Source organism: Rhinolophus sinicus, linkage group LG15 (genome assembly GCF_036562045.2).
Source record: "Rhinolophus sinicus isolate RSC01 linkage group LG15, ASM3656204v1, whole genome shotgun sequence".
Lineage (NCBI taxonomy): Eukaryota > Metazoa > Chordata > Mammalia > Chiroptera > Rhinolophidae > Rhinolophus > Rhinolophus sinicus.
In genome coordinates, this window is record NC_133764.1 from 2563084 (window position 1) to 2581133 (window position 18050).

The 18050-nt window shown below is 45.5% G+C and overlaps 1 long non-coding RNA gene across 1 annotated transcript in view; it reads left to right on the forward strand.

Moving 5' to 3' along the window:
• Nucleotides 1-14631, forward strand: part of LOC141568810 (uncharacterized) — a 36597-nt gene extending 21966 nt beyond the window's left edge. The window contains exon 3 of the long non-coding RNA XR_012492026.1: nucleotides 14422-14631. This is a non-coding gene — a long non-coding RNA (uncharacterized LOC141568810). The remainder of the gene's footprint in view (nucleotides 1-14421) is intronic.
• The last annotated feature ends 3419 nt before the right edge of the window (nucleotides 14632-18050 follow it).

An 18050-nucleotide genomic window follows, 5' to 3' on the forward strand; every position in this document is an offset into this window, starting at 1 on the left:
GTCCGGGGTTGCTGGCTCCGAGGTCCTTTTAAGTCTAGATAGGTGAATCCAAGAAGGTATTCCTAACAGTTTGGCTGCTGTGGGGGTTGTTAAGATGACCTGATATAGTCCTTCCCATTTGGGAAAGAAGGGGCAGACTTGGTCTGGGAGAGCCTTCAAGAGGACCCAATCTTCCGGTTCTAGAGGAGTTGCTGGAATTTCAGTTCCATCCTAAGGTTTAGGGAGGAAGGCATCAGCACGATAGCAGAGGAGGTTCCGGGAGAGAAAGGGTAGGGAGGTAATCACCAAGGAGAGGTGAACAGGAAGGGGGTATATTTCCAAGGAGGAAAGGGCGACCATACCGGAGTTCAAACGGGCTGAGGAGAGTTGGAGCAGAGGGGGCAGCACAGAGGTAGGAAAAGGCAATAAGGAGGAGGGAAATCTAGTCCTAATGGAGTTCTAAAGACAGCTTGGTTAATTGAGTTTTGAGGGTAAGGTGAGCCCTTTCTACCTTTCCAGAAGATTGGGGATGATACGGGATGTGCAGTCGCCATTGAATACCAAGAGAGGTGGCAAATTGTTAGGTGATTTGGGAAATAAAACTAGGACCATTGTCACTCTGGATGGTTGAAGGGAGGCCAAAACGGGGGATAATGTGGTGGAGAAGGGCATGTGCGACTGTAGAGGATTTTTCAGACATGGCGGGGAAGGCTTCTAGCCATCCAGAGAAAGTATCCAGGAAAGTGAGGAGATAGCGGTGTTGGCAGATGCGTGGCATATGAGTGAAATCAATTTTCCAATCTTGGCCAGGAATGTGGCCATGGGCCTGATGGGCTGGGAAGGATCGGGGAGGCTGAATGGCCCCTGGGGGCTTGTAGAGGCGGCAAATAGAACAAGCTTGGGTGACATGGGCTAAAAGGGAGGAAAGACGTGGATGAGTGATAAAGGGATGTAAGAAAGTGAGTAGGGGTCTATGTCCAATGTGAAGAGAGTTATAGAAAGCCGTAAGGATATCTAAAGCCTGGCTATCAGGAGGGATTAGTTTGCTGGCGGAGGTAAACCAGGGGCCCTCCCAAATGGCTCCCTGACTAGTAAGGGAAGTAATTTCATCGGGAGTGTATGTGGGCTGAAGGTTAGGGATGGCAAGGAGTTGGGTAACAGGCTCTGGAGAGCCAACGAGGGCGGCCCAGCATGCCTCCCTATCAGCCTTGTTGTTACCAATGGCAACAAGGCCAGAGCTCCTTTGTTGTCCCCTGCAGTGTATAATGGAAACATGAGCAGGGAGTTGAAGAGCCTCAATAAGCTTGAGGATTAAGGGGCCATGGGCTACAGGGGAACGTTGGAAGTAAGGGAGCCGTGTTCTACCCAGATTGCAGCAAGGGAAGGGATAATATGAAAGGCATATCTAGAGTCTGTATAAATGTTGACAGAGCATCCTTTGGCTAGGCTTAGGGCGCTGGTAAGGGCAATAAGTTCAGCCTTCTGAGCAGAAGTGTTGGAAGGGAGAGGGGAAGATTCATAGGCAGAGGTAACAGCATAGCCTGAATAATGTTCTCCGTTATGAATGTAATGACATGTCAACAAACCAGGTGTAGTCGGGATCAGGAAGGGGTTGTCAGAAAGGTCAGGGGGAAGAAGCCGGGAAGATTCAAGTTCCTCAATACAGGAATGCGATACAGAGGTGGAAGTAGGAAGAAGTGTGGAGGGATTAAGGGCAGGCGACTGGAGAAGAGCAGTGTGGGAAGAGGTCAGAAGAAGTTGATAATGAGTAAGATGAGAAGAGCTAAGCAAAGAAGGGGCTTTATTATTACTAAATGGGGTGAGAAAACAGTGACAGGTTGAGCGTAAATAAGTTTGGAAGCCTCTAAAGTGAGGAAGGCAGAGGCGGTGAGGGCACGGAGACAGTAGGGCCAGTCCTGGGCAGTGGGGTCTAGTTGTTTGGATAGGGTAAGTGATGGATTTGAGATCGGGGCCTGATTTCTGACCCAAGAGGCCTAGAGCAAGCCCCTGAGATTCATGGGTGTATAGGAAGAAAGGCTGAGTCAGGTCAGGTAAAGGAAAGGCAGGGGCAGAAATGAGAGCCGTCTGGAGTTAGGAAAAAGCAGTGGTGTTCTCTGAAGTAGGCAGGAGAGGTTCCTGGAGGTGACCAGCAGCAGTCTGGCAAAAGGGTGTGGCAATGAGGCCAAAATTGGGGATCCAGATGCAAAAATATCCAACTAAGCCAAGAAAAGAGAAGATCCTGTGTAGTGGAGCAGAAAGGGATAGAGCAAATGAGCGTTTTGCATTGTGTAGTGATTTCCCAGTGACCTAGGGAAAGGCAAAATCCTAGATAGGTGATGGATGAGGTGGAGAGTTGGGCCTTATGGTGGGATACATGATAACCTAGGGAAGCCAGATAATTAAGGAGCAGGGGGGTATGGGAAGTGGAGATATTATGTGTAGGGCTGCAAAGGAGAAGATCATCAATGTACGGGAGGATCATAGAGCCAGGACGGGAAAGGGAGGTTAGGTCTTGAGCTAAGGCCTGGATAAAAAAGATGGGGGCTATCCCTGAAGCCCTGAGGGAGGACTGTCCAGGTTAATTGTTGAGAAAAGTTGGTATCAGGATCAGTTCAGGTAAAGGCAAATAGGTCCTGGGAATCGGGGTATAAAGGAATAGAAAAGAAAGCATCCTTAAGGTCAAGGACAGTAAACTATCGAGTGTCAGAAGATATGAGGGATAAAAGGGTATACGGATTGGGAACTACAGGGTGGAGGGGAATAACTGCCTCATTTATAATTCGAAGGTCCTGAACAAAGCGGTATGTCCCGTCCAGCTTCTTGACGGGGAGAATGGGAGTATTGTAAGGGGAAGAAGCTTCAGGGAGAATCTTTGCCTGGAGGAACTTAGACATTAGAGGTAATAGGATATTGAGCTTTATTGGGGAAGTGAGTGGGATCTCTGAATAAGATAATAAGAGGTGGGTTGTGAGTGGCGATAATGGGTTGGGAGGTATCCCACATTGAGAGGTCAATGTCAGGTGGGTTAGAAGAGGAAACAGGGGTGGCTTCTGGGGGTGATTCTGCTAGCAAACCAAGAAAAGAGGTAGTGGAAGAAAGGGTATATAGAGTAACAGTGGAATTGATGGGAAAACTGACCTTAAAATGGTTCCCTGCCACGTGGAACTGAGCTAAAATGGTGGCCCCAGTGGAGAGAGAAGTCCCCAGCCTAAGCCCCAGCCCACATCCACATAACCCCCTCCAAGCCACACCTTGAGCCAATCACCAGATGACACCTACCCCTTCTCCAACTCAATGAACTCCCCAACCCATAAAAACATGCTCAAAACCTTGCTAGGGGCTCAGTCTTTTAGGAAGGATCCCGCTGAGCCTGCCGATGTAATAAAGCTGACTCTCCTAACTCTCTGAGTGCCGCTTGGGTTCATTCCGGTCTTGGATTCTGCAACATTTGGTTCCCTGACCGGGAACCCAACCTCGCTGGCCCCTTGAGCTACCGGTTTGGGCAGAGGAGGGCTGCAGGGTGGGGGGAGAGCAAAACAGGGCTAGGCGCCCTGCTGATTTCGGCAGGCCCAGGACCGGCGACCTCCCGCCGGCTCCGGCCCGTGGCTCCCTGCTGGAGCCCAGTAGGGAGAAAGGACGGACAGCCAACCAGGACATTGGACACAGTAAGACCCCGGGACCCGGACCCAGTTAGTCCTGCCTAAGGGCAGAAGGGGAGCCTGATCACCTCCCGCTGAGTCCCACTTCAGACTCCAGTTAGGGCCATTCCGGGGGAGGGCATCTTTCCTCCCTGAATGAGTGTGTGTGCTTGGTCCCCAATGGGATTCTATGTGGATCCACGGCCTGTTGGCTATGGAACCCGAGTAAGACCCAACCTGCATTTCCATGGTAGCATCGTAAGGCATAATGGCAATTCGCACTCTCAGGGTGCGACCTGGCCCGGGGTTTATACAGGCACACCTTAGCCAAGATGAACCCTAAGTTCCCACGAGGGAAACGGCCAGGAGGGCGCCTGATTGAAACCCTTCCCTTGTCCGCGCAACACCAAACATCATAGGAGGGAAGCACGGGAAGCCCACGGTTCTAGATTGCATGCTAAAGAATTTCAGGAAAGGTTTCGGAGGCGACTATGGGGTTAAAATGACCTCCGGACATCTCCGCGCTTTATGTGAGCTGGAGTGGCCAGGTTTTGACGTGGGATGGCCCCCAGAAGGCATTCTTGACCTCCCCACGATTTGCTGAGTCTACATAGTTGTCACTGGGACCCCAGGACATCCAGACCAGTTCCTTAAGTTGACTCGTGGTTGGAAATAGCCCAAACCCTTCCTCCTTGGGCGCAGTTCTACTCCAATAGTAATGGACAGTCCAGGATCTACGTTGCACTGAACCCAGGAGGCCGCGCTCAGAAAGACATGGCTAAGGCCATTTACCAGGGGGACCCCGACGAGGAGCCGCCACCATCTCCTTACGCAATACGGCCAACGGCTGGCATGGCCCTGCCACTTCCAGACACTCTGCTTCCAGCCTCGGCCTCCCCATGGTCCCAACCCAATCAGCCCGGAGCCCGACTTCATAGGATTAGCGGGAATTGAGTCGGACTAAAGAGGACCAGGCTCATTCAAACTCAGCCCCCACGAGCCCACGGTTGATTTAGATGTAGGGGGCCAAACAGTGACATTTATGGTAGATACTGGAGCAGAACACTCGGTAGTCACCATGCTGGTGGCACTGCTCGGGGACCGCAGAGTCACCATAATGGGAGCCAGAGGGTATTAAGCTAAGAGCCGGCCATTCTACCAGGCCAGGACTTGTAAATTAGGAGGACACACTGTGTCACATGAGTTTCTCTATTTACCGGACTCTCCAAGTCCCCTCCTGGGGCGCGACCTCCTTACCAAATTAGGGGCCCAAGTCTCCTTCGGACCATCAGGCCAAGCCATCATGTCTCTGCAGCCTCCAGCGGAAGGATTTATTCTGTCTATCACCACCCCGAGGGAAGAAGAATGGAGGCTCTTCGGGACTGGCAGTTTAGAACAGAACCCAGAAGCCTACAGGGCCAATTTCCCAGAAGTTTGGGCAGAAGATAATCCGCCTGGGCTGGCAAAGCATAAGGCCCCAATTTTGGTGGAACTGAGACCCGGAGCTCAACCCCAAAGGCTACGCCAATATCCCATCTCCAAGGAAGCCCGGGCAGGGATCCAAAAACACTTAATCCATCTCAGAGCAGCAGGGATACTCGTAGAATGCCAGTTGCCATGGAATACGCCCCTCCTGCCGGTAAGGAAGCCTAATGGAGAATACCAGCCAGTACAAGATTTGAGAGAGGTGAACCAAGCTACGGTTTCCCTACACCCCATGGTCCCAAATCCATATACTCTCATCAGTCAGCTGCCCCTGGAAGCCGGATGGTTCACCTACCTGGACCTGAAAGATGCATTCTTCTGCATTCAGTTGGCGCCCCAGAGCCAATCACTGTTCGCCTTTGAATGGACTGAACCTGACACCGGCCGGCAGCTCCAGCTGACATGGACTCGGCTCCCACAGGGCTTCAAAAACTCCCCAACCCTCTTTCAGAAAGCACTAGCCTCAGATTTAGCCACCTTCCCTTGAGAAGAATACCGCTGTACTCTATTGCAATATGTGGATGATCTGCTCTTAGCCTGTGCCATCAAAACCGAGTGCCAAACCATGACGCAGGCACTCCTGTCCCGCTTAGCCGAGACGGGGTATAGAATCTCCTGGAAGAAAGCCCAGCTCTGCAGAAAACAGGTACAATACTTGGGCTTTGTCATCTCCAAAGGACAGCGGGCCCTCAGCACTGAGTGGAAGAAAGTCATCACCTCTCTCCCTCGGCCCACCAACCGGAGGGCACTCCGTGAGTTCCTTGGGGATGCTGGCTTCTGCCGGATCTGGATTCCTGGCTTTTCGGCAATAGCCTGGCCCTTATATGAGGCTCTAGCTGGTCAAGAAAATGCCCCCATTATATGGACAGAAGATCAAGAAAATGCCTTCCAGCAGCTCAAGAACTCACTTGGACAGGCCCCAGCCCTCGGGTTACCTGATGCTGAGAGGCCATTCCACTTATTCGTCCATGAGAGAGACAAAATAGCCTTAGGACTGCTGGCCCAAACAGTTGGACCATGGCTCTGTCTCACTGCCTACCTCTCAAAGAAATTAGACCCTGTAGCAGCGGGTTGGCCACTATGCCTATGGGCCCTAGCAGCCACTGTGATTCTCATCAAAGAGGCAGACAAGCTCACCTTAGGCCAGAGACTCATAGTTAAAGTACCCCACTCGGTTACCACCTTAATGAACAGTTAAGGACCCCGATGACTGTCAAATGCACGGCTGACTCAGTATCAAGGGCTACTCTTGGAAAACCCTCAGATCTCATTAGAAACTGTGCGCACCCTGAACCCAGCCACTTTCCTGCCAACCGAGGATGAGGATCCAGAACATGACTGTACAGAAGTTATCAATGAGGTCTTTGCCACCAGACCCGACCTCTGGGACAGCCCACATCCTGACCTGGACCTTACTCTGTATACTGATGGCGGCAGCTTAATGAGGGACAGAAAATGTCACGTGGAGTATGCAATAATCACCACAGACGAGGTACTTGAGGCAGGGGCACTCCCATCGGGGTGGTCAGCCCAATGGGCAGAATTGTGGGCACTAATAAAAGCCCTTACTCTATCTGAGGGCGGGAGAGTCAACATCTGCAGTGACTCTCGGTATGTCTTTGCTACCGTCCACATCCATGGGGCTATATACAAGGAAAGAGGCCTTCTGACCGCGGAGGGAAAAACTATTAAAAATAAACAAGAAATCCTTAAGCTCCTACAAGCCATTTGGCTTCCCCAGCAGGTTGTGGTTATCCATTGTCAGGGCCACCAGAGGGGCAACGAGCCCTCAGCAGTTGGGAACAGGCTCGCCGACACCACGACCAAATCAGCAGCCATGGGAAGCCCTAGTGAACTACTCTTGGTCACTGACACTACTACCATATCCCTCCCGCAGTACACAAAAGAAGAACTCAGATGGGTAAGGTCAGAAGGGGCCACCAGGTTGCCACAAGTGTGGTGGCAACTACCCGACGGAAGACTTTTCATCCGCCCAGGTGGACAGGCCCTCATACTGTAATACTCGTTACTCCCACCGCTCTTAAAGTTTCAGGCATTGTCCCATGGATCCATCACACCCGGGTTAAAGGAGCCCAGCCAGAGACTGACGCCTGGACCGCCCGGCCTGTCCACTCCATCTGACCCTCAAGAAACTGCCCATATGAGCCTTGTCGTCATCTGCCCAGCCTCCATCTTCGCTGTTATTGGACTCCTATTGTTTCTAGCCTTTGCTGGTCTCATTGCATCCTCCCCACCAAGCTGGTCACTGCTGGAAAAGGGACTGTTAGGTTCTACTTCCTGTTCTGGGCTGCTTGCCTCCTCTCCCTAACCTGTCTTAGGCAGCAACCATGGTTTGGCTTTTTCTCATACTATCTCTTCCCTGAGAAGAAGTCACGACCTCCCCTTCCTGTCCCTCAGGCTGCCGGGAAAATTTCGTTGGCCATCCAACCTTCTCGTACTTATGTTTCATAGAGACCTCTGTCACCCATCGGGCTACAGCCTGGATCCTTGCCCTATGGGATTATCATCCTCTTAGCTAATATGATGATCTCTAGTTGTTACCAATTACGATCATCAACAGAGGGGACATGATGGAGAAATTGACCTTAAAATGGTTCCCTGCCACGTGGAACTGAGCTAAAATGGTGGCCCCAGTGGAGAGAGAAGTCCTCAGCCTAAGCCCCAGCCAACTTCCGCATAACCCCCTCCAAGCCACACCTTGAGCCAATCACCAGACAACACCTACCCCTTCCCCAACTCAAGGAAGTCCCCAACCCATAAAAACCTGCTCAAAACCTTGCTAGGGGCTCAGTCTTTTGGGGAGGATCCCGCTGAGCCCACCAGCATAATAAAGCTGACTCTCCTAACTCTCTGAGCGCTGCTTGGGTTCTTTCAGATCTTGAATTCTGCAACAGAATGAAACTTGGAGAGAATGTCCCTCCCTAAAATAGGAGTGAGACAACAAGAAAAGAGTAGGAAGGAATGAGTAAAAGGGTGTCCCTCTAGGGAACATAAAAGGGGTGGGTAGCCATGGGGTGAGAAAGTATCCCATCAATGAGCGAGGGAGAGAGCTTGCCCCAAAATTCAGGGAGTGCCAAGTAAGTGGCCCCCATGTCTAGAAGGAAAGAAATGGCCTTATCGGCAACTAGGAGAGTTACCCACGGTTCTGTCATGTGTATGGTGGAGGTGGAGACCTGTGATGGGACCAGGCCCCTTCAATCTTCATTGGTGCTGAGGATCCCCAGGAGGGAAAGATTTTTCCCATCTGTGGGTGCTGTGGCAGGCGTGGTGTTTGGCTGGGCCCAGGAAGTGGATGTTCCTGAGCCTTGAGAGGCTCGAGAGCAATCCGACTCCCAGTAGCCACCATGGCTGCATAGGGGTCAAAGTTTAGTAGGAGGCCTTGGGTTCGGGCAAGAACCACTCCAGTGTCCTGGGAGGCCACATTTAAAGCAGGTACCTGGTTTTAACCTCTGGGGCCAGCCCAGCCTAACGGCCTGGGAAACTGCTACAGCTACCATCTGTAAGGCCTGAGTATGAGCCTGTCTACTCTCCTCATTTCAATTGTTGAAGACCTTAAAGGCCAGTTCTAAAAGATCTGTTTGGGGGACCTTTCTCTAGTTTCTGATGCTTCCTACGAATGTCAGGGGCCAACTAGGAGAATGAAACGCATGGCTAAAACAGCTCTGCCATCTGGAGAGTCAGGATTAATGTTAGTTTAGGTATGTAGGGCCTCTGAAAAGTGGGAGAGAAAAACAGCTGGGTTCTCATGGTGGTCCTGGTAGTTTTCCCTAACTTTTTCATAATTGACAGCTTTCTGAATGGCTGCCTTCATACCCTGAAGGAGACAATTAACCATATGGTCTCTCTTTAGGTGGTCTGGATTGGGCTGGGAATGAGTTTGGTAATTTTCATTAGGATCCTGGGTAGGAATGGCTGTCTCCTCAGGAGGATAGATGCTATTATTTTGGTGATGCATGAAGTCTGCTACTTCCCTAGCTTTTTGAATGATACAATCCTTTTCATCAGAGTTAGTACATGTGGAGAGAATAATATAGATGTCCCGCCAAGTAAGGTTATAGCTAAGGGTGAAGTATTTGAACTCTTTATTAAAGGGGGAAGGATCATAAGAAAAAGAGACTAGCTTAGATTCAGTCTGACTCAGGTCTGTCACTGAGAAAGGGACATGGACCTTCACAGTGCCTTCAGTGCCTGCCACTTTCCTGAGAGGCATCTGAGTAGCTGGGGGTGCGTAAGGTTGCCTGGATTGGGTATGAGAAGGGAGAAACGTCGGGAGCAGGTGGGGCAGTAGTGGAGGAAGCATTAGGTGGTGACGCGGAGGCAGTGGGTTGACACGATGGGGGGATTTGAACTAGCAGAGGTCGGGGGAGGAGAGGAAAAATCAGGGGAGTCAAAAGGATCTGGATCAGGATTAAAAGGTGAGGGCTCTGGAGCAGAGGGAGAGAAGAGGCTGAAGCTAAATCTAAGAGGTGTGATTCACCCTTAGGTGGGAAATTAGACAAGTCCCATCACAGCTCAAAGAAAGCCAGGAGGTAGGGGACCTCACTCCATTTACCCTGCCAGCAGAGGAGGTTGTCTAAATTTTGGAGAACATCAAGGTCAAGAGTTCCTGTAGGTGGCCAGGATTTGCCATTATCAAACTTATATTGTGGCCAGACCACAGTTGAAAAGGAAATAAGGTATTTAGCCTCTAAAATGGGGGTAAAGTCTTCTCTTAATGCGGTCCAAAAGGATCTCCAAAGGGGAGTCCCTGGGGTAAGAGGAAGAGCCACAGCTCATAATGAAGGAAGGGAATGGGGGCAAAAGGAGGTAAAGTCTGGACCCTCTTAATCACCCGGAAGGAAAAGGGAAAACTGCAGGGTGTCCCGCTGTCGGTTTCCTCAGGTCTGCTGGAGGGGAAGAATGCAGACCAGGGCAGGCGTCCCTGCCAATGGCTGACCCAGGGCCCTGGCCCCAGGAGACGGTCAGGCCTAGCACTAGGTCTTGTATTGGTTGGCAAATCTGACTGAGTCAGAGGGTGAAAGACGAAAGACTTACCTAAGTCGTCCGCTGAAGAGTAAACGAAGGTGGCTCCCCATATGGGCCACCAAATTGTTAGGCATGGCCAGAGGGATGAGTCACAGAAGACCAAAATTAATCTATTAGAATTTGTTTGGCGTGTTTGAGCTGCAGGAGGTCAGGCTAGAGAAGACCATAACCTCTCTGAGCAAAAAGAGGAGGGGGTAAACGAAGTTGTTCCCTCTTCAATACTTCAGGGGGTTTTCGTTGCATTGTCTCTAGTAACAAAGAGTTTGGGGTCATGACCAAGTCCTCCAGCTCCACAACCTGGCCCCCGCGCCTCCATCCAAACTGCCCAGACCCACCCACGCCCGCTGATCACAAGCCTCTAGGAGACATACAAAGTACAAAACAAGACAGGATTAGATGGTTTCTACATTCCAGGTGGCTTCTCCAGGCCTAAGGCAAACACAAACTGGCAGGTACAAGGTACAAAGCAAGAAAAGATGACTTCTAAGATAAGAAGTTTCCTGTTTCTGGCCTAAATATGTCCTAACACTCCCCTGTTGTAGTTGAGCCTTGGTTGCTGTTTGTATGTCAGTGGGAGGGAATGACCCTCAGGCTGATCAGTTGTGAGAACTGGCCTTGCTACAGTGGAGTAGTTGTGAAGCAGAATTCACTTTAGCAGAGCACTGATGCCTGGCCAGTCTGCCCTTTGTGTGTGCCATCCTCCAAGGCATCCAGGTGGTGCTCAGGCTCAGTCTCAAGCCATTAACCAGGGATGCTGGCCCTAGGGTGTTCTGGGAGGGGCCCCACTGCAGGCCAATTTTAGCCACAGCCAGTGCCTGCCTGGGGACACATGGAATGAGCGACAAAACAATCCGCAGATGGCCGCCACCCATGTCGGGCAAGGACGTGCCTGGGAGAGGCTAAACTGCAAACCAAGGCTGGATGCTGCTAGTGCCAGGCTTGGGTCTACTTAGCAAAAGGGATGGTGCAGGCTGAGGCCAGATGCTGTTTGTTTGGGGGTTGTGAATCTTTGAGAGATTTTACGAATGTCCAAAGCATGAGCCAAACAGGCTGTTTGTAAGGAAAAACTACTGGAAGTAGCTTGGGTGGACCTGACATTTGGGCCGGGCAGGGTTTCAGGGAATAACCAGGGTTGGGCAAATGGTATTAGCTAGGTTGATGGAGACTCAGATATGGCACTTGCCCAAGTCTGCATGCTGGGAGGCAGGAGGGCTCAACAAAGTAACAATGCCCTCTGCCAGCACATCTGTCTGGAAGAAAGCTGCCCCTCCAGCCCTCGCTGGAACAGACAGTTCAGTTTCTCCCCATATGTTCCTGGAAACTTTCAAGCTGAGAGACTCTGTCAGTGAGTAAGTAAATCCTCATTACAATGCCATATGAGGCATTTACTGTTATTTTCCACATTTTTACAGATAAAGAAACTGGGACCCAGGGAAGATAATTTGTCCAAATTTAAGGGAGTATTTGGATAAGATTTGATCCCAGAGGGCTCCCTTCAGAGTTCATGTCCTTAATCGTAATGTTATGCTGCCTCTCAGCTATATCACTGCTTTTATTTTGTGAAGGTTAAAACCATTGAATTATGTTCAGTAATCATTATTGAGTCTTTCATGTTTTAAGCTTGCCTGAAAATCTGGAAACTAATAACCAATATTTATGATATCGTAATGTTTGAAAATATCATTATTTACAGACTTAAGTGATGGTCTTAATTCAGATATGAAGGAAATGTAATCCCAATAGTCACTAAAACTCTCCCACTGGAAAGAGACTTTTATAAGTAAAAGATGAACTGGGTTTTTTTTTCCCTTGCTTTCATTAGTTAGTCAAAATCATACCATATCTTAGTTTGCTTCATATTTAGGTCATGACATTTCCCACAGAATTTTTAAGGTGTTACTCTATGTTTTTCTGGCATTCAGAGTTACTATTGTGAAGTCTAATCTGAATCTGGTTCTTGTTCCTTTGAAACAATATGATTTTTCTCTTTGAAAATTTTACCATGTATTTCTTTAGCCATGTAGTTCTGGAATTTCACAAGGTGTATTTTTCTGAGGGTAGTTTTTTTACTTTACCTGCTTGTTTGCACTTACTACACCCTTTCAGTGTGAAGACTTTCTCAACTCTGAAAAGTTTTAAAAATATTCTTTCCCCATTTTCTGTACTTTTTTTCTATTCTCTCTTTTTAAGTTTCCTATTAGGTGGAGGTTGACCTCCTGGGCTTTTAACCTTTTTCTTCAAAAAAACAAAACAGAACAAAAAAACCCTCTTTTTCTTTTTGCTATTGATTTTTTCTTGTTTCATTTTTAATTTCCAATGACTCTTTTTTTTTCTCTTATAATTCCTTCTTCATAGGGACCTGTTCTTGTTTTGTGTTACATTACCTTTTTAATATCTTAGGATGCTAAGTCAAACCTTCAAACATTATCCTCTGTTCCTTGAATCATTTCTTTCTTTCCTCTGAGGTCAGTTGTTCTTTAATTTAACTTTTTCTTTTTTTGCAGAAATGTTCTTTTATTTTCCTCAAAGGTATGGTAATCCTTATTAGTCTATTTGTACTTATGAATGAATGAATGAATGAATGAATGAATGAATGAATACATTGATTTATAAAATAAATGAATACATGGCTTTCCTGTCTAGTTATTTGGGGATTTTTCTTCAACAGACCTTTCCCCTGAATGAGAAAGACAAGTCAGGAGATGAGTATGGTATCTATCAGGCGGTATCTATCAAGTGACATCTTCATTTTAGGGTCTATGGGTGAGGTGCAGGGAGCAGACAATCTGACCTCCTCGCCTGCCAACCCTCCCTACCTCTCATGTCCCATGCATCCCCCAAGACAAAACAAGAAGGGTTTGGTTCTAAGGTGCTTATACCACATAGGGAGCTCTTCCACTTTGCTTTTCTATTTCAGTCCAGTCTTTCTCTGTGCTGTGAGTCTGAGAGGGAGATCCAGATGGGTAATGGGGTCAGGTCCAGTCATGCCATTTGTAGCCCTCTAGTGAATCTTTCCAAGTACTACTCATCTCTGCCTTATTGATGGACCTAAAACTTCAAGCCTCCTGGGGCTCCACTGGGAAGATAAAACAGGATCCAGCCTTCTCCTGTTTGTCTCCTAGACATTGGCTTCTTGTAGTTCTACCCCAGGATCATGGTACCTATTTTTCCTCTTCCAGAAGTTGGTCTGCTCTCTTATTCTCAGTGTTGTTAATGAATTTCTTTTCTGTTAAGCATATTTTTTGATATTTTAATGGTATTATAGGAGGGAAAGGAAGTAAGCATATAAGCCAGCCATTCATCTTGAATCGAAAACCAATTATTTATACTTTGGGTGCACAAGTTTTGTAAAATTGTATATAGTCATTGTTTTTCAAGTTCTTAATCTTAAAATTTAATATATATATATATTTTTTACCAACTCGCTTTAAGCTAGTTCTCAAAACAGTAACAAATTAGAAGGCTTTTGGGAGAATGATGTTTCTAATATGAACAAGAAGTTAAAACTGACATATAAATTATTAAAAGCAGACATAAGAGCTAATACCAAAGTTTTCTGTACAACCCATGTTACCCAAACAGCCCTGAGGGCAATACTGTATTACAGGATAACAATAGAGGGTCAAAAGAATAACTCTGAAGGTTGAATAATGTTCTGTTTAAGAAACAAGCAAGCTTATAGCTTCAGATTTGCATAATCAATTATTAAAATAAAGTTTTGTCATCTGAAAGGACATATTTCAATTTACTATGTAATCAGACATGGAATATTGGATACATAATGTATTGTTATAGAGTCAAGTTTCATCAACGTTTGTTGAGTCTCTAAAGTGTGCCTGGCTTTGTTCTAAGTGCTTTTTCACATGGTTCATTTAATTTCTGCAAGTTATTTATATATTTATATTTACAATGCATTAAGTCTTATCTTGTAGACTGTAGCTAGGTTGAATTAAGTCTTGATAGTATGTGTTTAGCCCACAAAGGAGATGCTTTACCCTCAAATCCAGTATCATTAAGAGATTCTACTCTGATACCTTTGATACAGATAGCAACTGGGGCAGCCATGATGCTTCTTTAGAAATGAAGAAATTGTGTATCAGCAAGGCTGGGGAATTTGTTTACAGTCACACAATTAGGATGTAATGGAACCAATTCTAAAACCCAGATTTCAGACTCTATCTAGGGTTTCCATGCAGTTAGACCCTAGTGCACTAATATTCTAATTTTCAGGCCCTCTAACTTCTCCTTGTGATTTGTGATTGTTCATTCTTAGATACCTGTTGGCTTTGGTATAGCAGCCAGTGTTCGAGTGGGCAATGCTTTGAGGGCAGGAAATACTGAACAGGCTTGACACTCCAGCATCACTGTTATCCCCTGTGCAGGTGAGTAAAGCACTTCTTCTGTCTGGCATCCATATTGGGTTTCATCTGATAAGTTAAAATATACTTATCAGAATTTCTCTAGGAATTGACGTACATATATAAATGCAACTAAAATCTTTATTGCTATTTCCAGTTTATTGAGTTAAAGCTTCTAATTATGATTTTCTATTATTAGATACCAACTAAATAATGTTATGTTAGGTAGTACTGAAATTGTTTCAGAGGCAATTATTACCATATGCAGGCTTATTTTCTGACCAAAATGTATGTGACAAGTTCTCCATGTTCCTGGACCACTGTGCCTTCTGAGATTTTTAATGTTCAAGAATCTGAGCAATTAGAGAAGCTTCTGATTGCATTGACATCTTATTGAGCATCTTTTCTCTGAGTATCCCTTAGAAAAAGAGAATAATCTCACCTTAATTACTTTTTTCACAGACAACAAGAAGAAACACTATTTAAATTATTACATTTCTTAAATCATCAACCTAAATATCTCATGAGAAGTCAGTACTAGGATTTATCACACTCTGGAGAATTTTAATTTCCTGTTGCTTTTTCTATATTGTCCAGGTGTTTGCTCACTTGTAGTGGGTGTCTTACTCGCAGCTTCGAAGAATATGATTGCCTATGTATTTACCAGTAACAAGTATGTACCATCTTCTAGAAAAATGTTTGTAGTTTTATGCTTTCTTTCTTCACTATACTTTTCTGAGTCTGAGAGGTGAGTAGTATTTTACTTCACAATAAAATGTGTATCCAAGAATGAGAACCAGAGTACTAAATTGGAATGGATTTAAATGAAGGAAACCCACGGAGATCATCCCCATTTCCTCCGATACCCAGTTTACTTATTTATCAAACCTGAGTGGGATTTCTCTTGTGTTTAATGCTGGTTTTGCTCATAAATACACAGAAAAAGCACATGGAATATCCTCATCTCCAGAAAGTCACCTCCCAGTTCTGGGCAAACTGACAGCATGCATGCCTGAATCAAAAGGGCAGAATTTGCATAAATCACTGACCCAATCTTAAGTTGAATTTTATTGCATTTTTTGTAATTATATGTTTTTATAATTATTTAGATACAACAAAGTGTCTTTCGAATAAATCAAATGCTCTTTACGAAAAAGCTTCAATAATTTGCACTAGTTGCCTCAGATTACTCTTAAGAAATTCCATTTTATTATTTTTAAGTGTGCTCTCCTAGTTTCATCTGACTTCATTGGTTTTAGACCAATACATAAACATATTTGTGTAAAGTCTTAGGACTAAAGAGATGGTCATATGGAATAATATGGACTGGATTTACCCTCTTACATTAAACAACTAAAAACTGGACAAAATCTGTATTTTTAAAATTGGTTTTCAGACACTGGACAACAGGCATCACAGAATAGGAATCCCTGAGAGGAGAAACGAATGATTGCCCCAGTTTATGAGGATTGCTCCTATGATTGCCCCACCTTATCAGGAGGCAGTTTCTAGGCCATAGCACAGCTGGGGATCCTGGCAAAGCCCCTCTGTCTCCCTAGGTTGAGGAAATGGAGTTGGGAATTTGGGAATGCCATATGGCTGGAGTTCACAAGACAAAATACTGAAGGGGAGTGAGCTTTGAAGATCTGCAGAGGGTTTCCCTTGAATCTTCAGTTGTCTGCTGAGCCACTCATGTACAAGTTGTGATCAAAAGATACAGTGAATGTTTAAATAAGAATAATTTATTACAGTAAAAGACACATTGCCATTAATCCCCCTTAAAATACTCCCCTTCACTTTGAACACACTTATCCTATCATTCTTGCCACTTTCTGAAGCAGTTCTGGAAGTCTTGTTTCATGAGTGTCTTTATTTCATCCTCCATCATGACAATGCTCTGTATCACACATCACTTCTGGTATGGCAATTTCTGTCGAATAAAAACATTATGGTGTGTCCTCATCCACCTAATTCACCAGACCTGGCACCATGTGACTTCTGGCTCTTCTCCAAAGTCAAAATGACCACGGAAAAAAAAAACATTTTGAATTGATTCAGGACATCAAGGCAGCCACACAGTGCAACTAAAGACACTCATGGAAAAGGATTTTCAGAATTACTTCAGAAAGTGGCAAGAATGATAGGATAAGTGTGTTTGAAGAGCAGGGGAGTGTTGTGAGGGGCATTAATGGAAATGTGTCTTTTACTGTAATAATTTTTTTAATTTAAACATTCACTGTATTTTTTTTAATCACACCTCGTATATGAGGATACTATTTGAGGCCGGTGCATGGGGGGTGGGGGACACCTGAAAGGAGCAGGCAGAACAATTCCTGAAGCTCCCAAAGAGCTGGTAAGAGTTTGTGTTTCCACCAGGCAGAATGAACAAAACCTTGTAATGCATGGGACAACTGGTTCTCAGAAAGATCTTGCCTCAATAGTGGAGGAAAATTAACCCTAGAATGAAGGCTACTCTAGGCCCACCTAACAAAGTTTAAAAGCAAAGTTTGAAAGGATCAGACTGCTTCCAAGAAAGTTAACTGCATCACAGCTCAAAATTATTTAAAATAATACAAGAACATGCAGTACTCACGGTGGCCAGGTGGCTCAGTTGGTTAGAGCGCGAGCTCTCAACAACAAGGTTGCCAGTTCAATTCCCACATGGGATGGTGGGCTGTGCCCCCTGCAACTAAAGATTGAAAACAGTGACTGGACTTGGAGCTAAGCTGCACCCTCCACAACTAGATGAAGGACAATGACTTGGAGCTGATGGGCCCTGGAGAAACACACTGTTCCCCAATATTCCCCAATAAAATTTATTTTTAAAAAATGCAGTACTCAACAAAATAAAATCCACAATTTCTGCATCTATTTAAAAGTTACCAGGTATATGAAGAAGCAAGAAACTAAAATTTATAATGAGGAGGAATATCAATCAATTGAAACTGACCCATAAATGAAACATGATAAAATTAGTACACAGGGAAATTAAAAGTTTTTATAACTATACTTTGTAGTTTTAAAAAGATAGATAAAAATCTGAGCATGTTAAGGTAAGACATCAAAGATTAAAAAATACAACAACAAACTGAACTTACAAGGCTGAAAAAAAAGGTCTGAGATGAAAATACATTGGGTGAGATAAAAAACAGACACAGTAGAAGAAAAGATTAATGAACTTGAAGATGTAGCAATAGTATATATCCTAAATGAAATGTAGATAGAAAACGACTGGAAAAATATGAATGGAGCAGCAGTGAGCTATAATTGACCAAAAAAAAAAAGCAGATAATTAAAGTTCTCAATGCAGAAGAGAGAGAAGAGGGGACAGAAAAAATATATGAAGAAATTTCTTAGAGAAGTTTCAAGATGGCGGATTAAGTAAACACTATGCCTGCTGCCTCCCAGGATTACACCAAAATTACAACTTAATTATAGAATTATTAACCACAAGAATCATCTGAAGACTAGATAAACAGAACCCGTATAACTAAGTATATAAATAAGAGGCCACATTGACTGGTAGGAGGGGCAGAGACATGAA